This window comes from Pleurodeles waltl, chromosome 4_2 (genome assembly GCF_031143425.1).
Source record: "Pleurodeles waltl isolate 20211129_DDA chromosome 4_2, aPleWal1.hap1.20221129, whole genome shotgun sequence".
Classification (NCBI taxonomy): Eukaryota; Metazoa; Chordata; class Amphibia; order Caudata; family Salamandridae; genus Pleurodeles; species Pleurodeles waltl.
In genome coordinates, this window is record NC_090443.1 from 296,332,983 (window position 1) to 296,354,131 (window position 21,149).

Below are 21,149 nucleotides of genomic sequence, written 5' to 3' on the forward strand. Positions count from 1 at the left end.
GTTTTAAACATTTATCTTATACAATACTTATAAATAAAACAATAGAATAAAGCTTAAAAAAATAATTCAAAGTAATAAGAGGTACACTCTTCCCATATTGGTTGAAACATTTGCACACATTAGTATTTTTCAGTTATGTGTGCTTATTTATGCTACTTCACAAATGGCTTTTTTTTTTATAATAGAGGCTACTGTGGTAGTTACTATTAGTTTTGAACTTATCATTCATTTTATTCACTCAGCATTAAAAACATTTAAAGTTTTACCTGCAGTATATATAAGATTGGATACATGCAGATTGTGTGTTCAATATTTTCCAACCTATTGAAACAAAGTCTACAACATCTGGGTGTTCCATTAAGTATCAAAATGACCAGCCTGGAAACATAGCAGGCAATATAAGATGTAACTAAGTATTCTTTCATAGTTGTGGCTGTTAAATTAGAATCAATGTACCATTACCTACATGGAGAGTAGGAATGTATGGTACAGATTATATTTCAAGTCTTACTGCTCATCGCCACATCTAGTGAAAGTAAAGTTTCCCTTTTTAATTTCTTCAAAAATTAATTACCACAAGAGAAAAGCAATTTTTCCAGCTCCAGTCAAGAGTTAACATTCAATCTTGAGTCCTCCTTTGATCGTTACATATTGACAGGTAGTTTGATATAAATCTGGCTGCCTCCAACAGGGCTTTAAGACGTTCATGAGTTTTGCTACAGTTTGTATTTGTACGTAAGGTCTGCATGATGAGAAAAGCCACGTCTTGAGATGCTTCTGAAATATCTATTTATCTTGACTTTGGGATAGATATAGGTAGGAAGCTGGGCTGGTGTGTGGTGGGAACCTAAGGCTGGGCACCTTACGCCTGGTCCAGGTATCTCCTATTAGTGTAGTGTAGGCAGTGTCTAGAAACCAGGCTCTCCAGAGGTAGCTGTGGATGAGCAGCCAAGGCTTATCTAGGAGACATGCAAAGCTCATGCAATACCACTGTAGCCACACATCACTTACATACATGAAAGAAAACACTTAGTGTTACAAAGATAAAGTACTTTATTTTAGTGACACAATACCAAAAATGTATTAGAGAGGCAACCCTACAATAGGAGGTAAGTAACACACTATATATATATATATATATATACACACACACACACACATATATATACACATACATATATATACATACACACACACACACACACACACACACACACACACACACACACACACACACACACACACACACATATATATATATATACACACACACCAGTTACCAGACATAGGCATAGAATGTGATAGAAAACAGTGCAAATGCAGTTAGACAATAGTGATCCTAGGAGGAGTCCAAACCATATACTAAAGAAATGAAATGCGAACACCGGACCCCCATCTAGGTAAGTGGAATGTGTACAGGGGAGTTGGGGGTACTAGAAAACACCAAAGGTAAGTACCACAGTGCTCCTAGCGACCAGGAGAAAAGGAGTAAGTTAGTGGATTTTCCCCAAACCACCCAAAAGGAAGAAAATGCAACACCCAGACAAGACTGAAAGAAACCAGCAGTGGATTCCTGAAGAGGAAGACCTGTGGAAGAAGGGGACCAAGACCAAGTCCAGAAGTCACAGAAGAGTCCAGGAGGAATAGGAACTACTACCCACCCAGCTGTGGATGCAGGAGTTGGTCGACGGTGATGTTAAGACGGTCAGCACTGCAGCCCTGTAGTCGGTGAAGATTTCCTGAGAGGTGCAAATGACATTCTACGCTGGAAGGAGAATTGTAGTTGGGTGTTGGTGCAGCAATTCCACCAACAAGCCTTGGCAAAGGTCGTGATTGGCGAAAAGTGGAGCTGACAGGGACCAGAAAGACCCAGGAGGACTCAACCCAGGAGGGGGAGTCAGAGGGGACTCTCAGCGGCACAGAGCCCACAGGAGCTGAGGCAGCACCCACAGGAAGGGGACAAAGGAGTCGCAGAAGAGCCCACGCAGCACAACTGAAGAAGGGTCCCATCCTGCAGGAGAACCACGCAGAGGGTTGTGCTTCGCAGGACAGAGTGGTGGGGCCTGGAGCTGCACGTAGCCTGAAGATACCCTGGAGAAGATGCAAAGAAGCCTTGGCAGCTGCAAAAGAGATGGGGTGCACGGTGGCACTCTCCTGCGTGAGAAGGCAAGGGCCTACCTCCACCAAAGTTGGAGAGCTGGCAGAAAAGACCAGTACCCGTGATGCAACATCCATGCAGCTCAGGATGAGAGGAGATCCACGCAGTCGGCCATCATTGTAGTAGGTGCCAGCGGATGCAGGGGAGTGACTCCTTCACTCTAAAGTAGATTCCTTCTTTCTTCTCATGCAGACTTTAGACTTGCCGCCTGAAGAGGATGCTGAGCCGGGGATCTGTTGCAGAAGCTGGAAGGAGCTGTGGAAACAAAGTTGCAAGAAGAGTCTTCTTTTCGTGGATGCAGATTGTCGGTTCCTGGAGGATCCAGTCGCGGTTCCGGTGGCTAGAAGTCGAAGTGGAGGTTGCAGAGGAGTCCTGCTGGAATCTTGCAATCTGAATCTGAGGACCCACCCAAGAGAGAGAGACCCTAAATAGTCCTGAAAGGGGGATTGGTCACCTATCCAGGTGACCACCTATCACGAGGGGGCTCTGACGTCACCTGCCTGGACACTCAGATGTGCCCAGAGGTTCCTGCCAACCTTGGTTTCAAGATGCCAGAATCCACAGACCCTCTGGAGGAGCTCTGAGCACCACCCCTGGGGTGGTGATGGACAATGGAGTGGTCACTCCCCTTTACATTGTCCAGTTTCGAGCCAGAGCAGGGACTGGAGGTCCCTGAACCGGTGTAGACTGGTTTATGCACAGAGGGCACCAAATGTGCCCTTCAAAGCATACCAGTGGCTTGGGGAGGCTACCACTTCCAAGCCAAAGGGAGAGGGGGTGTTACACCCCCAAAGGAAATCCTCTGTTCTGCCTTCCTGAGCTTGAGCTGTTCAAGCAGCAGGAGGGCAGAAACCTTTCTGAGGGATGGCAGCAGCTTGGGCTGCCTGGAAAACCCTGGAAGACTGGTAGGTGCAATGCTGTGGGGCCCTCTAAGGAGCCCCTAGAGTGCATGGAATCATACTTCCAATACTGGCAACAGTATTGGGGCATGATTCTGACATATTTGATACCCAACATGCCTTGGTTCGGAGTTACCATTAAGCAGCTGGGCATAGGTGGTGTCCAGTACATGCATAAAATGGCGTCCCGCACTCCCAAAGTCCATTAAATGGCACTGGAGTTCATAGGGGGTCACCTCTGCTAGTGCAGGGGTGCCCTCACACACAGTTACTTGCACCCTGCCCTCTGGGTTAGGAGGGCCTGCCATAGGGGCGACTTACAGTGACCTGGTGCAGTAACCTATGGTGAAAAAGGGTGCCTGCACGCTTTCACGCAGGCTGGGTACCATATAGTAGGGAATTACATGGGGGCACCAGCATGCCAAATGTGGGGTGAAAATGGTACAAGTTACCAAGTTAGAAGTAAGAGAGCATAATCACTGGAGTCCTTGTTAGCAGGAACCCAGTGAACACAGTGAAACACACCGACAACAGGCAGAAAATGGAGGTTACCATGCCAAGAAGGAGAGAACTTTCCTACAATATAGTGACAAAGCGTTTCATAGTTTAGGCGCTAAGTCTCTGAAGGAACAGAGCCCCCTGCTTTATTTGATTGATTCCAGGGACTTGCCCTAACTTTAGACTGGCTGATCTTCATGTCCTGGACGGAAGGAAGGGATAAGGTATTTCAGATAGTGGGGCTCTAAATTACTAAGTGCACGGAAGGCACAGCAATAAACCTTAAATTGTGTACACTTGCACACTGGCAGCCAACGTAGATCCGGAAAATAGGGTGTTACAGAATAATACTTCGGAATGTGACAAAGCAAGCATGCGCTTTTTTTTGGATTATGAGTCTTGTTAATGCTGCCTGCTTAATGCCCAGGTATAAAACATTCCCATAGTCCAGGTGAATGTTAAAATGGCGTGGACTACAGTTTTCTGCACCTGAGTCGGGAGGGCCCAGAGAATCTTCTTTCAGCATCTTAAAAGGCCAAATGAACAGGCAGACAACTCTCCAAGGTTAGATTACCATCTCGATTTTGGTGATTACATGAGGTGGCTGTCAAGCCTACTCATAACCCTATTTCACTTTGTGAAGGACCTACATGTAGGTGCAAACTTTTCCGGTCCGACTGAACATCTATTCAGCCCACCTGAGTACTACTGGATCCAAAACAAGCAGGTGCACAATACAGGACAATGGGTGAAGCCTGAGATTTAAAAGCTGTCAATGCTTCACCATTAGATCCAGCCCATACTGCATGTTCAGTTTCCACCGACATCCAATAACAGATGTATCTCTTGATTCAAAATATTCCAGATGGTATTTCAGGTGAGAATAATCCATGTGCATAAGCAAAGTGGGTGGTGGTGGTGGTATCGAAGGGTGTGTGTGTGTGTGTGTGTGTGTATGTGTGTGTGTCAATTGCATTTTCTTTGTGTAAGCTAAAGGGTTAATTTTCGATACATTGAGAGAAATTCCATTTGGGCTAAGTAATCTCTGTTTTCGGAATTTCCTGATGTTTGTTACCTCATTTTCGTCATTAGACAGCAGCCCTGCTATCAATACAGTTAGATTTTGGCTTAGTTTAAAACCACTCTATTGTAAAATATGTTTCTTCCACCCTCACCATCATATGGAATTCTGGGCTACTTGTATAGGTCCCTTACGCTTTTTGATTAATCACCAAGAAAGTCTAGTATATCTCAGTTTATTGCCTAATAAAAATTCTGCTGATTACCTAATATAGATTTCTGCAGTAGTAGTTTCTCTTCGGTACATACTATGCTTTTCGTTTTTTCTTGCACTTTTATTTTTCAGCTTTCCAATTATTAAGCTTCTTAACATGCCTTGAGGGGATTTTAAAGTTACCCTAGAAGGTATAGTTTCTTACCTGTAACTCCAGTTCTCTCGTAGGGGTATTTCCATGATAGTCATAAGCGTAGAATAATTCCCCGCCCGCCTGCGGGGACCCCGGAGCACTTTTTCCAATATCACTTCTTAAGTGTCCCTGTTAGCCTTACTTCAGAATGGCCTGCCAAGACACTTAAGAATGTTCCCATGCAGCCTATAGTAAGGGCTACAGTGTCCAAGCTTCTTCATTCAGATTGACCTTGAAGTAAAATCATTAAAATGCTTGACAAATAAAAGCAATTTTTCAGACAAACTACTTCCAAACACTTCTTTTATTTCACCCAAACCTCTAAGGAGGAGTGCAGAGCAGTGTAGCCCATAGGCTGCCACTAGTAATGAAGAAAAAAGATACTGTGCCTTTAAGAACAGCCAGCCCTTGAGTATCCCATCATGCCTAGAGAGAGGCTGTTACCTCAGTTCTTTTTGCAGGTAGTTATTGGCTGACAATAAGGATAAACGTAATAGTCATCTAACTGCCCCCCGGGGAGGTGGGAGGGTTGCTTATGACTATCATGGAAATGCCCCTACGAGAGAACTGGAGTTACAGGTAAGAAACTATACCTTCTCTCGTAGGGGATTTCCATGTATAGTCATAAGGGTAGAATAGAATACCAAGCCCATCCCATAACCTGCGAAGGAGCAGATAGAGTAATCAGCGGATACCTTCTCAAGCAAAAAGGTTTAAGAGAAGCCTGTCCTACTTGAGCATCTGCCCTAGCATCAGAATCTAGGCAATAATGTTTAGTAAAGGTGTGAACTCCAAGTCGCAGCTTTACAAATTTCTGCTAATGGCACATTCCGCAATAAAGCAGTGGTAGCCGCCTTGCCTCTGGTCGAATGTGCTTTAGGTTTACCCTGTAAGGTTTTCTTAGCTAGCTGATAACACAATAAAATACAGGAGACTATCCATCTCAATATTGATTGCTTGGAGGTGGCTAAGCCAGTACGGACAGATCCGTAATTAACAAACAGTTGTGAAGTTCTCCGTAAAGGATTACTCTTATCTAGATAGAATTTCAATACTCTCTTAACATCTAGAGAATGGAGAGCCCTCTCAGCTGGGGTGGAAGGGTTTGGAAAGAATGTAGGTAAGGAAATTGACTGGTTAATGTGGAAGTCGGATATGACCTTAGGTAGAAATTTTGGATGTGTTCGTAGGACTACTTTGGAAGAATGAAATATTGTGTAGGGCTCGTGTGCACAAAGGGCCTGGATTTCGCTGACCCTTCGTGTTGAAGTGATCGCTACTAGAAAGGCCGTCTTCCAAGTGAGGTGTTGGAGGGATGCCTTGTGTATGGGTTCAAATGGGTGTTGCATTAGATGTGAAAGGACCACATTAAGTTCTCATGGTGGTGAAGGGCGCCGAACTGGAGGAAAGACCTGCCGAACTGGAGGAAAGACCTTCTTTAACCCCTCTAAAAAATCTTTTATTACTGGAATTGTGAAGAAAGAGGCTTGCAAAAGAGTCTTCCTATAAGCAGTTAAGGCTGCCAAATGGACTTTTATGGAAGAAAGCTGCAGGCCGACCGTGCCAATTGTAACAAGTAAGGGAGAATGACATCTTTGCACGATGTAGGATCTATCCCCTTAGAGGAACACCAGATGCAGAATCTTTTCCACTTGAAGGAGTACGCTGAACGAGTAGACGGCATCTTCGCCTCCTTTAAAGTGTCCATACAATCCTGTGGCAGGTTTAGGTGACCATACTGGACTAGCTCAGGAGCCATGCCGCCAAATTCAATGAGGAGAGATTGGGATGCCTCATTTGTCCGCCGAACTTCGTCAGGAGGTCCGGTCTGCAGGGTAGTCTGAGATGAGGCTGGAGTGATCCCTGAAGGAGATCCGGGAACCACAGTCTCAGCCACTCTGGTGCAATGAGGATCTTTGTGGCTGATGTCATCGACAGTTTGAGGAGGACTGCTGGGATCAGCATAATCGGTGGAAAGGCATACAGAAATTTGTTGGACCGGTCTATCCACAAAACATTCCCCAGCGATTCGGAGTGGTAAAACCTGGCAGCGAAGTCGCGGCATTTCCTGCTTTCTTCTGTGGCGAATAGGTCAATAGGAGGTGTGCCCCACAAACGGAAAATGTCTTGAGTGATGTCTTCGTTGAGCACCCACTTGTGGTTCTCTTCTAGAACTCTGCTGAGGGCATCCGCTTGCATGTTCTGAACCCCTGGAAAATGGGTTGCCACTATGTTCAATTTCCTGGCTAGGAGCCATTGCCATATTGTCTGGGATTCTGAGACAAGATTCTGGATCTGGTGCCCCCCTGTTTGTTCAGATAGAACATAGTGGTGGTATTGTCTGTCTGCACCAGCAAGTTGTCGGCTGTGACTGAGGGTAGAAACGCCTTGAGCTAGGTGTACCGCTCGTAGCTCTAAGAGATTGGTGTGGGATAATGATTCCTTGTGTGTCCATCGCCCTTGTATTTGAAGGTGATCCATATGAGCTCCCCATCCGAGGAGAAAGGCATCTGTCACAATAGACTGCGTTGGAGGCTGTGCCCGGAATGGTAGATTGGTTGGCGAGCACCACCAAGTCAGAGATCTGATTGCATGGGTGGATAGGCGAATTTGATCTTCCCAGCTCCCCGACAAATGATTCCATTGGTCCTCCAGGCATTCCCGAAGCGGACGCATGTGGAGGCGAGCGTTGGGTGTCAGATAAATGCAGGATGCCATGGATCCGAGAAGTGAGGAGACTGTTCGCACTGTTGGGTGACGCATTGATCGGAGATCCCAACACTTCCGGAGAATAGATAAGCGTTGTGCCTCCGAAGGACACACTTGCCTGTAATGTGTCTATGGTAGCTCCTAAGTAAAATAACCTCTGGACAGGCACTGTTGTTGACTTTTGAAAGTTGATATGAAGACCTAGTTGGTACAGAAGGTCGCAGGTCATCCTGAAATGCCGTTTTGCTTCTACATAAGTGGACGCCTGGATCATCTGCGTGTGAACCGAATAATGTGGATCCTGAAAATGGCAGATTCATTATTCTTTGCTGCGCATCCGGTTTCAATGACGTGAGCCGCAGCCAGAAATGTCTTCTCAGTGTCACACCATGGCAGTAAGAATGTGCTGAAAGCAGAGACGCGTCCGCTGCCGCGCTTATGATTTGGTTGCAGACCATAGCACCTTCTTTAGCTATTTCTAAAAAGTCCTCTCTGATCTCTTGGGAGATGTTCTGCGAACTGCAAGATGGAGTCCCACAAGATATATCATACCTGCCCAAAAGGACTGTGGCGCTTGCCGTTTTCATAGATGACGCAGCCGAACCGCAGACTTTACGGCCTGTCGAGTCCAAACGTTTACTCTCCTTATCTGGAGGAGAGGTGGAAAATGGAGAAGTTGCGTGAGCTTTGCGAGCCGCCAAAATAACTACTGAGTCCGGTGGCAGATCAAAGCGCAAAAAGACCGGATCATGCTCTGGAGGGCGATACTTCTTCTGCAGCCTGGACGGTGCAGGTCTTGTCGTTGCCGGTGTTAGGAAAACCTCCATAGCGGGCTGCAAGAGGCCAGGCACTAGGGGTAATAATGGTCTGGCAGCTGAACGCTGTTGTAGGGTTTTGAAGATGACAGATGTAGATGGCGTAGGGGCGCCCATCGGTATATATTTAGTTTTGACGCACCTCGGACCAGTACCTCATGGAAGGTGTTAATGTCATCCACCGGTGAGGACCAAGGAGGAGGAGAGTCCGATAAAGTAGGTGAGTAGTCGCTGGTGGAAGACCAAGATTCCCTCATGTTCCCTTGAATTTGATCTGCGCCTACATCTGCGGTGCGATTTTGATCGGGATGAGTCATGGCCATGGCGTGAACGGTGGCGCGATGTAGAGAGCGGTCTACACGGTATATTAACCGGTACTTGAGGTGTTGGAAGCGGTGCTGGTTGTGGCAACTCTTGGCCCATTGGCTGAGGCGACGTTGCCAGTAGATCTGGAGGGAGAGAAACATGCGGAGAAGGACGAGAAGAACGTGATGAAGGAAGCAGCACTACTGAGGTCTTGTCGACCTCCCTCTTCGTCTCGACGTTGACGCTGTGCGGGGTGTCGATCCATGATGTCTACGTCAACCTTTCAACGTCGACTCCGATGCCACCGATCTGCTTCTCGACGTCGTGCGCCTTGGGGTCTTCGACATCGTACGGTGCCTTGACGTCGACTGGTGACTTCTATACGACGTCGAACCGGACTTCAGCGGCGAACAGGTCGGTGCCGTACCTCCTCTCGATGTCTACTGGGACCGATGTCGTTTTTGCCCTGCAGAGCGTCTCTCAGACCTCCCACGACCACTGGAGGCTGAGGTGTAAGCCCTGGTGGAAGACTGACCTTCCCCTCGCTCAGAGGTCCCACTGGTTCCTTGGGGTCTTCTCTCTGCTCTCCCTTGAAGGCAAATTTTCTCTCTGTCACGTAAAGTGCGCCTGGAGAATGTCTTGCAGATGTTGCAGGAGGCAGGAATATGTGATGAAGGCAGACAAATACAGACCTCATGAGGGTCTATTTTGGCCTTCTTTCTGCCACATTTTGGGCATTTGTCAAACAAGGAAGGCATTTTGAGTAAAAAAAGGCTTAAACTTCTGTCAGAAAACTTCAAAATCTAGTAGAGTAAGACACAAGACGTCGAATTAAGCCTTTTTTGTCAAAGTCTCTCTATCTTTTTGAAGGAAAAAAACTAAAGGTCTAGTTCAATGCTCGAGGGTCCTGTCGGCAGGTGCCGGAAAAAAGAACTGAGGTAACAGCCTCTCTCTAGGCATGATGGGATACTGGAGGGCTGGCTGTTCTTAATGGCACAGTATCCCTTTTCTTCATTACTAGTGGCTGCCTATGGGCTACACTGCTCTGTACTCCTTCTTAGAGGGTTTTGTGAAATAAAAGAAGTGTTTGGAAGTAGTTTGTCTGAAAAATGGCTTTTATTTGTCAAGCATTTTAATGATTTTACTTCAAGGTCAATCTGAATGAAGAAGCTTGAACACTGTAGCCCTTCCTTTAGGCTGCATGGGAACATTCTTAAGTGTCTTGGCAGGCCTTTCTGAAGTAAGGCGAACAGGGACACTTAAGAAGTGATATTGGAAAAAGTGCTCCGGGGTCCCCGCAGGCAGGCGGGGAATTATTCTAGGCTTATGACTATACATGGAAATCCCCTAAGAGAGAATGTGTTTTATACTTTTATTTAAACTTATTTTGTAAATTGCATTTGCTCTATCCCTGTAGTTTGGTGTAATTGTATTTTCCCCTATTTGCTTATCAGGGAAAATAATTATCCATCAGTCTCTGTAAAAGGCTGTGTAGGAAGTTGGCTCTGTATATACTATCTCAAAGTAAGAGATAGTGTGCACAGAGTCCAAGGGTTCCCTTTAGAGGAAAGATAGTGGCAAAATTAGATAATTGTAGTGCTCTATTTAGTGGTAGTGTGGTCGAGCAGTAGGCTCATCAGAGGGTAGTGTTAAGCATTTGTTGTATATACACAGACAATAAATGAGGAACACACACTCAAAGACTTACTCCAGGCCAACAGTTTTTATACAGAAACATATTTTCTTAATTTATATTAGAACCACAAGATTCAAGATTTGAAGTAAATACATAAAATGCAAGGTACTCCACACAGGTAAGTAAGGAACTTTGAATTAGAACAGTAACATACACAGTTTTAGTTAAAATGGCAGTAAGATATTTTAAAAGTGGACACTGCAAAAATCAACAGTTCCTGGGGGAGGTAAGTAAGGTTAAGTTTGGAGGTAAGTAAAGCACCTACAAGTTCAGTTTCCCTGGGCATAGGCAGCCCACCGTTGGGGGTTCAAGGCAACCCCAAAGTCACTGCACCAGCAACACAGGGCCTGTCAGGTGCAGAGGTCAAAGGAGGGCCCAAAACACAAAGGCGCCTATGGAGAACAGGGGTGCTCTGGTTCCAGTCTGCCAACAGGTAAGTACCTGCGTCTTCGGAGGGCAGACCAGGGGGGTTTTATAAAGCACTAGGGGGGGGACACAAGTAGGCACACAAAACAGACCCTCAGCGGCACAGGGGTGGCGGGGTGCAGTGTGCTTAGCAGGTGTCGGGTTTTCAATAGGAATCAATGGAGGGAGCCGGGGGTCACTCTAGCGGTGCAGGTAGGGCACAGGGGGGCCTCTCGGGGCAAGCCACCGACTGGGCTAGGCAGAGGATCGCCTGATGGTCACTCTTGCACTGGAGTTCGGTTCCTTCTGGTCCTGGGGGGCTGCGGGTGCAGTGCTTGATCCAGGCATCGGGTTCTTTGTTCCAGGCAGTCGCAGTCAGGGGGAGCCTCCCTGCAGTGCTGGTTCCCTGGAGCTCGAGCCGGGGGCGTCGGGTGCAGAGTGTGAAGTCTCACGCTTCCGGCGGGAAGAGTGAAGTCTTTGAAAGTTGCAAAGTTGTTGCTGTTTTTGAACAGTGCCGCTGTTCTCAGGAGTTTCTTGGTCCTTTGGTCCAGGGCAGTCCTCCGAGGCTTCAGAGGTCGCTGGTCCCTGTCGCATGCGTCACTGTGCAGGTTCCTTGAGTCTGGAGATAGGCCGTTAGGGCTGGGGCCAAGTCAGTTGTTGTCTTCGTCGTCTCTGCGGGGCTTTCAGGTGAGCAGTCCTTCTTGCTGTAGGTTGCAGGAATATGATTTCCTGGGTTCTGTGTCACCCCTAAATACTGAATTTAAGGGTGTGTTTAGGTCTGGGGGGATAGTAGCCAATAGCTACTGTCCTGGAGGGTGGCTACACCCTCTTTGTGCCTCCTCCCTGAGGGGAGGGGGGGGGGGGGGCACGTCCCTAATCCTATTAAGGGAATCCTCCAAAACCAAGATGGAGGATTTCTAAAGGCAGGGGTCACCTCAGCTCAGGGCACCTTAGGGGCTGTCCAGACTCGTGGGTGACTCCTCCTTGTTTTTCTAATTATTTCCTCAAGCCTTGCCGCCAAAATTGGGGGAAGTGGCTGGAGGGGCGGGCATGTCCACTAGCTGGGATGCCCTGGGGTGCTCTAACAAAAAGCACGAGCCTTTGAGGGTAACCGCCAGGTGTTACAGTTACTACAGGGGGAGGTGAGAAGCACCTCCACCCAGTACAGGCTTTGTTCCTGGCCACAGAGTGACAAAGGCACTCTCCCCATGTGGCCAGAAACTCGTCTCGTTGTGGCAGGCTGGCAGAAACTGGTCAGCCTAGCACTAGGAGTTGGACTGGTATTCAGGGGGCATCTCTAGGATGCCCTCTGGGTGTATTTTACAATAAATTCCACACTGGCATCAGTGTGCATTTACTGTGCTGAGAAGTTTGATACCAAACTTCCCAGATTTCAGTGTAGCCATTATGGAACTGTGGCATTCGTGTTTGACAAACTCCCAGACCATATACTCCTTATGGCTACCCTGAACTTATAATGTCTGAGGTTTTGCTCAGACACTGTAGGGGCATAGTGCTCATGCACATATGCCCTCACCTGTGGTATAGTGCACCCTGCCTTAGGGCTGTAAGGCCTGCTAGAGGGGTGACTTACCTATGCCACAGGCAGTGTGAGGTTGGCATGGCACTCTGAGCGGAGTGCCATGTCGATTTAGTCATTTTCTCCCCACCAGCACACGCAAGCTGTGAGGCAGTGTGCATGTGCTGAGTGAGGGATCCCCAGGGTGGCATAAGACATGCTGCAGCCCTTAGAGACCTTCCCTGGCATTAGGGCCCTTGGTACCAGGGGTACCATTTACAAGGGACTTATCCGGGTGCCAGGGCTGTGCCAATTGTGGTAACAAAGGTACAGTTTAGGGAAAGAACACTGGTGTTGGGGCCTGGTAAGCAGAGTCCTAGCACTTAGACTTAGTTTGTATGGGCTCCCATGGGTGGCACAGTACAAGCCGCAGCCCATGGGAGTCCCCTAGAGTTCCAATGTCCTGGGTACTTAAGTATCATATACTAGGGACTTACATGGGTGCACCAGCATGCCAATTGTGGGGTGTAAAAGTTAACCAGCAACCAAATTTAGAGAGCACAAAGACACTGGGGTCCTGATTAGTAGGTTCCCAGTACATTACAGTTTAAACACACTGACACTAGGCAAAAAGGGGAGGTAACTATGTCTCGAAGATGCTACATTCCTACAGTCTCTGCCACTGATTTGTAAAGGTGTAACCTATTTTACATCTACAAATCATGCCATTTATAAAGAGCTGAATGTCATCATAAGCTTATATTGTCTTGATTTAAATGTTCATTGCAGCATATTTTTCTTCCATCTGACATTGTTACCATTGTTTCCTATCCATTTCAAGTTGGGGGAAACAGACAATGTTAAACATAGTGGCCACTTTCAATACCACATAATTCAAGAACTGGTACAATACAGTACTTTGTTTCATTGAAAAATGGATTAGTTGCAGGGATTATCTCCCGGTATTCTACCTTTTAGCACAATTAAGTCCCCCACCCCTGTATCAATAAGTTGTACTATAGTGCAACTACTGGAAAGTTTTTGAAGTTCATCTTCTTGCTTTCACATGTTTTACAGATTTAGTAGATAATCAATAGATTATGTTAACTACCTTCCAAGATAAGAGTCCAGATTTTTCAAAGACTGATTAAACAAAGCCTTCATTTTAACTTGGTAACGCATTATCTGGTGGAGACTAAATATAGTGGCAGATTCCTTACCTTTGAATGTCCCAGGAGTCAATCTGAATCTGGAAACTTTAGCATGAGTAGTAACCCTGCGTGCAGTCAGTTGGCTTTATCTGGTTCCACACAGCATTGTTGGCACCACAAGTGACGTCGTGGTCACCTATATAGGCACCAACCAGGCAGCTGACGGTTACTTTTCACGACTTTCCATGCCAGGAATGCAGAACCATGAAGTGAACTGACAAATATGTGTCCACACTAGGGCCATGAAAGGGATTAACCCCAACCTTAGAAATCTGTCTGCAGAGAAAGAAGGCATGGGTGAGTGTAAGGAATCTATCTAGATATAGTCTCTACCAGATAATACGCTACCGAAGATAAGTAACTTGTTCATGTGATAGAGACTTCTAGCTGCAGATTCCTTACCTTTGAAAGGAAACCGAAGCCATACTCTTCTGGTGGTAGGCTGCAGACAAATTTTCTAAACTATAAAGCCCTGCAGGATCAAACAGGCGAAACGTCTGTCTCTGCAGACCTGACTGCACAGGCAGTAGTGTTTGGCAAACGGGTGCAGAGATACCCACGTTGCAGTCTGACAGATGTCCAGGACCAGCACTCTACAAGCCAACGCCATGGTCACAGCCTTTACCCAGGTGGAATGGGCCTGTAAGCCCTCAGGAGGCTACTTTTTAGCCAAGATGTAGCAGATCCTTATACAGAGAACGACTATAGGAAAGTATCCTCTTTCTTGGCATGATTACCCCCATTTTCTGCCTGTTCTCAATGTGCTTTACTGTGTTCACCGGGATCCTGCTAACCTGGACCCCAGTGATTATGCTCTCTCCCTTTAAACTTGGTTACTTGAACCACATACACCCCCACATTTGGCATACTGGTGCCCCATTTAATTCCCTAGTATATAGTACCCAGGGCATTGGGGGTACCAGGGGATCCCCCTGGGCTGCAGCATGTATTATGCCACCCATGGGGAGCCCATGTAAAATGTAACTGAAGGCCTGCCATTGCAGCCTGCATGAAAAAGTGCATGCACCTTTTCACTACAGCTCACTGTAAGTCCCCCCCTAGGGTAGGCCCTCCTAGCCCAGAGGACAGGGCGCAGGCACCTGTGTGTGAGGGCACCCATGCACTAGCAGAGGTGCCCCCACAAACTCCAGTTCCATTTTTCTGGACTTCATGAGTGCAGGGATGCCATTTTAAGCGTGCACTGGACCTAGGTCACAATCTATGTCCAGCTTCATACCTAGGCATATCTGGTATCAAACATGTCTGAATCATACTTCAATACCGTTGCCAGTATTGGAAGTATGATTCCATGCACTCTGGGGGCTCCTTAGAGGACCCCTGGCATTGTTCCTACCAGCCTTCTGGGGTTTTCCGGGCAGCCCAAGCTCCTACCACCCGTCAGACAGGTTTCTGCCCTCCTGCTGCTTGAACAGCTCAAGCCCAGGAAGGCAGAACAAAGGTTTTCCTTTGGGAGAGGGGGATAACCCCCTCTCCCTTTGGAAATAGGTGTTACATGGCTCGGGAGGGGTATCCTCCCAAAGCCACTGGTATGCGTTGAAGGGCACATTTGGTGTCCGTTGTGCATAAACCAGTCTACACAGGTTCAGGGACGCCCAGTCCCTGCTCTGGCACAAAACGGGACAATGGAAAGGGGATTAACCACTCCTCTGTCCATCACCACCGCAGGGGTGGTGCCCAGAGCTCCTCCAGAGGGTCCCTTGATTCTGCCATCTTGAATCCATGGTGGGCAGAGGCTTCTGAGTGGCCAGGTCAGGTAGGTGACGTGAGAGCCCCTTTCAGGGCTATTTAGGGTCTTCAGATCTGGCTTGCAAGATTCCAGCAGGACTCCTCTGCAACCTCTACTTCAACTTATAGCCACTGGAACTGCAACTGGAGACTCCAGGAGCCGACAATCTGCATCCATAACGAAGGCCCTGCTTGTAACATTGTTTCCACGGCTCCTTCCACCTTCTGCAACATTTCTACAGCTGTGCATCCTCTGGGGGCGGCAAGTCTTCAGTCTGCACAAGGAGGAAGGAATCTCCCTTGGATGAAGGAGTCACTCCCCTGCATCTCCAGGCACCAACTGCAACAACGACGGGCTGTGTGGATCTCCTCTCATCCTGAGCTGCGAGGATCCTCCATTATGGGTGGTGGTCTGGAGTAGTCCTTTTGGTCCTCTCTGCCAGCTGCCCAACTTTGGTAGAGGTAAGCCCTTTCCTTCCCACGCAGGACAGTACCCCCGTGCACCGCGTCTCTTGCAGCTACCAACGCTTGTTGGCATCTCCTCCTAGCGATCTTCAGGCGCATGTAGCCGAGCCCCCGGCACTCCTACTTGTGACGCACATCCCTCTGCGGGCTTCTCCTACAGCACGGGACCTTTCTCCAATGTGCTGCGTGGGCTCCTCTGCGACTCCTGGTTCCTCTTCCAGTGGGTCTCCTGTGGGGGCTGCCTTTTCTCCTGTGGACTGTCTTGCTGAGGGTCCCCCTAGGACTCACCGCATGGGTTGAGTCCTCCTGGACCTTGTTGGTCCCCAGCAGCTCCACCTTTGCTACACTGCGACTTCTGCCTTTGCCAAGGCTTGTTGGTGGCTTTTATTCCACGCCACTGACCGACTGCAATCTTCTATCCAGCGTGGGACGTCGACTGCATCCTCCAGGATCTCTTCTACGGCTCCAGGGCTGCATTGCTGATCTTCTTCGTCCTACCGTCGACCAACTCCTGCAACCACAGACGGGTGGGTAGTAGCTCCTGCCACCACTGGACACTCCTGGGACTTCTGTGGAAGAAGAGGACAAAGTCCAGGTCTACCTCTTCAGGAATCCACCGCTGGTTTCTTACAGTCTTATCTGGGTGTTGCTTTTTTTTCCTTTTTGTCCTTTTGGGTGGTTTGGGGAAAATCCAGTAACTTACTACTTTCTTCTTGGTCGCTGTGGTACTTACCTTTGGAGTTTCCTAGTCCCCCCAACTCCCCTCTACACATCCTACTTAGCTAGGTGGGGTCCTGCATTCACATTTTGTTGTTTTAGTATATGGTTTGGGCTCGCCTGGGGTCACTATTGTCTGTGGCTAGTTGCACTGTTTTCTATTGTTATTTATGCATATTTCTGATTACTAGTGTACATATCTAGTGTGTTTCTTAACTTCTATTGTAGGGTTGCCTCTCTAGTACTTTTTGGTAATTGTGTCACTAAATGTAGGAGGCTGGCCTGGCTTATAGTGGGTACCTTGTGGTACCTACACCCTCTGCCAGGTCCAGTCATCCCTTATTAGTAGAATAGAGCTGTTTCTAGCAGATAGAAGTTAGCTATGGCAAAGCTTAGGCTGAACTAGGAGACATGCAAAGCTCATACTATACCACTTATATAGCACAATATCATAAGAAAACACAATACACAGAGTTACTAAAAATAAAGGTACTTTATTTTTATGACAATATGCCACAAGTATCTCAGTGAGTACCCTCAGTAAGAAGGTAAGTAATATACACAAGTTATATGTACACAAACCCAAAACAGGTAAGTAATAGTAAGAAAAGTAATGTAAACAGTGTAGAATTACAATAGGATGCAATAGGTGAACATAGGTCTAGGGGCAACACAAACCATATACTCCAAAAGTGGAATGCAAATCACGAATGGACCCCAGACCTATGGGAGCTTGTAGAGGGTCGCTGGGACTGTAAGCAAACAATCAGGGTGTCCAAGATACCCCACCCCAAGACCCTGAAAAGTAGGAGTAAAGTACCCATACTACCTCAATATGACACAATAGTCGTGATAGGGGGATTCTGCAAGAACCACAAACACCAGCAAAGCACTGAAGACAGATTCCTGGATCTGAGGACCTGCAAGGCAAGGGGACCAAGCCCAAGAGGCGCGATAGTGTCCAGGGCGGGCAGGAACCCAGGAAACCCCGGATGAAGGTGCATAGAGGGTGCCTCCGGGTGGAAGAAGCCGAAATGTTTCCACCCAGAAATACCGCAAACAAGCCTTGCTAGCTAGCAAGAGGTTTTTGGGTGCTGCTGGGGACCAGGATGTCGCTCCTTGGAGGAGGAGACAGAGGGGGCGCGCAGCAACTCAGAGAGCCCCCACAGAAGCAGGCAGCACCCGCAGAAGTACCGGAGCAGGTACTTAGAAGATTTGTGAACCGGAGTCACAAAGGAGGGTCCCACGACGTCAGAGTCCAACTCCGAGGGTTGAGCTCTGCAGGACGGAGTGCTGGGGACCCAGGCTAGGCTATGCACAAAGGAATCCTTGGAGAAGTGCACAGAAGCCGGAGCAGCTGCAAATCACGCAGTACACAGGTTTGCAGCCTAGCGTGGGGGGGGCAAGGACTTACCTCCACCAAACATGGACTGAAGGATCACTGGATTGTGAGGGTCACTTGGATATAACTCCTGTGCTCCAGGGACCATGCTCGTCAGGATGAGAGGGGACCCAGAGGACGGGTGATGCAGTCTTTTGGTGCCTGCGTTAGCAGGGGGAAGATTCCGTCGACCCACAGGAGATTTCTTCCTGGCTTCCAGTGCAGGGTGAAGGCAGACAGCCCCAGAGTATGCACCACCAGGAAACAGTTGAGAAAGCCGGCAGGATGAGGCGCTACAATGTTGCTGGTAGTCGTCTTGCTACTTTGTTGCGGTTTTGCAGGTGTCCTGGAGCAGTCAGCGGTCGATCCTTGGCAGAAGTTGAAGAGGGAAGTGCAGAGGATCTCTGGTGAGTTCTTGCATTCATTATTCGAAGAATACCCCAGAGGAGAGACCCTAAATGGCCAGAAAAGGAGGTTTGGCTACCAAGAAAGAAGGATTGGCTACCAAGAGAGGTAAGAGCCTATCAGAGGGGGTCTCTGACGTCCCCTGCTGGCACTGGCCACTCAGAGTAATCCAGTGTGCCCCCAACACCTCTGAATCCAAGATGGCAGCGGTCTGGGACCCACTGGAGGAGCTCTGGGCACCTCCCCTGGGAGGTACTGGTCAGGGGAGTGGTCACTCCCCTTTCCTTTGTCCAGTTTCATGCCAGAGCAGGGCTGGGGGATCCCTGAACCGGTGTCGACTGGCTTATGCAGAGATGGGCACCATCTGTGCCCATCAAAGCATTTCCAGAGGCTGGGGGAGGCTACTCCTCCCCAGCCCTTCACACCTATTTCCAAAGGGAGAGGGTGTAACACCCTCTCTCAGAGGAAATCCTTTGTTCTGCCTTCCCAGACCCCAGGAGGGCAGAATCCTGTCTGAGGGGTTGGCAGCAGCAGCTGCAGTGGAAACCCCGGAAAGGCAGTTTGCCAGTACCAGAGTTCTGTATAGAGACCCAGGGGATCATGGAATTGTCACCCCAATACCAGAATGGTATTTGGGTGACAAATCCATGATCTTAGACATGTTACATGGCCATGTTTGGAGTTACCATTGTGACGCTATACATAGTTAGTGACCTATGTATAGTGCACTCGTGTAATGTTGTCCCCGCACTCACAAAGTCCGGGGAATTTGCCCTGAACGATGTGGGGGCACTTTGGCTAGTGCCAGGGTGCCCACACACTAAGTAACATGGCACCCAACCTTCACCAAGTGAGGGTTAGACATATAGGTGACTTATAAGTCACTTATGTGCTGTGAAATAATGTGGACTTTATTTCTCTCAGGCTGCAGTGGCAGGCCTGTGTAAGAATTGCCTGAGCTCCCTATGGGTGGCAAAAGAAATGCTGCAGCCCATAGGGATCTCCTGGAACCCCAATACCCTGGGTACCTAGGTACCATATACAAGAGAATTATATGGGTCTACCAGTGTGCCAATGAGAATTGGTAAAATTAGTCACTAGCCTGCAGTGACAATTTTAGAAAGCAGAGAGACCATAAACACTGAGGTTCTGGTTAGCAGAGCCTCAGTGATACAGTTAGGCACCACAGAGGGAACACATATAGGCCACAAACTATGAACACTGGGGTCCTGGCTAGCAGGATCCCAGTGAGACAGTAAAAACACCCTGACATGTACTCACAAACAGGCCAAAAGTGGGGGTAACAAGGCTAGAAAGAGGCTACCTTCCTACACTAAAATAAAGTACCTTTATTTTTGTAACACCACGGGCCTGATAACGACTTCGGCGAAGCGGATTACTCCGTCCCATATGTGACGGATATCCCCCATGGTATTACGAGTTCCATAGGATATAATGGACTCGTAATTCGGCGGGCAGGATATCCATCCCCTTTGGGACGGAGTAATCCCCTCCGTCGAAGTCATAATCATGCCCAAAGTGTTTTCTTTCATATATGTAAGTGCTGTGTGACTACAGTGGTATTGCATGAACTTTGCATGTCTCCTGGATACACCTTGGCTGCTCACAGACAGCTACCTCTAGAGAGCCTGGCTTCTAGACACTGCCTATGCTACACAAATAGGGGATACCTGGACCTGGTATAAGGTGCAAGTACCTTAGGTACCCACCACACACCAGACCAGCTTCCTACAACAACCCTGCGTGAAATGGTTTGTTTCTATACTACCCAACCTTTCTTAGCTCCTAAATAGCCCACAAAGAGTTGGTAATCCACCCAGGACTCTTGTGTGGTCAAAGTAGAACGACAACGCTCTTTTTGGGTTCAGATAGTAGAATCGCTCCTCCTCTTTAGAAGAATGTGGAGGAGCATAAAAGGTGTGCAGGATGATAGTCTGCTCAAGATGGAATGGGGTCACCACTTTTGACAGGAAAGAGGCCCTGGTGAGAAGCATCACTTAGTCTTGGAACACAAAGAGATAGGAGGAGGTTTGGATGATAAAGCGTGCAGCACACTCACCCTTCTGGCATATGCTATTGCCACTAGAAAGGCTGTTTTGATGATAAGTAGCCAGAGGGGACAATTGTGTAGCGGCTCAAAGGGGGCACACATGAGCAAGGAGAGTACTAGTTTCAGGTCCCACTGAGGCATAACAAAACTGCGAAGAGAGAAACATATGTACAAGCCCTTTCAGAAACCTATTTACAATAGAGGACTTAAATAAGGAGGGTTGGTCAGGCCGCAACAGGAAGGTGGACAGAACAGAGAAGTAACCCTTAAGAGTGCCCAGAGAAAATCCCTCCTGGGCAAGGGTGAGAACAAAGAGAAGAACATAAGAAAGTGAAGCACAAAGAGGGTCGATAGACATTTCTGCACAAAGAGGGTCGATAGACATTTCGGCACAACATTTTACAAATTTTTGTCAACAGCAGGCGTATACCATTTTGGTACTCCTGGCCACGAAGATAACTTCACAGACTTCAGGAGGAAGGTCAAAAGCTATTAACCACTCAACCTACACGCAAGGAGGCGGAGATTTGACAGGTTCGTGAGAAAGTCTTTTCCCTGCTGTTGTGACAGAAGATCCTCCCAAAGGGGCAGCCTGATCAGAGGATCGATGCTCATTTTCAGAAGCTGAGGATTTGATCCTCTCCATGCTCAGTCCGGAGTCACAATAATGACATGGGCCCGGTTGCTCCTGATCTTCTTGAGAACCCTGGCAGGAGTGGTA

At 47.9% G+C, this 21,149-nt stretch overlaps 1 protein-coding gene across 6 annotated transcripts in view; it reads right to left on the reverse strand.

The window, feature by feature from the left end:
* The window catches only part of ATF7IP (activating transcription factor 7 interacting protein), an 828,655-nt gene that overhangs the window by 115,583 nt on the left and 691,923 nt on the right, over positions 1 to 21,149 (reverse strand). The window lies entirely within an intron of this gene.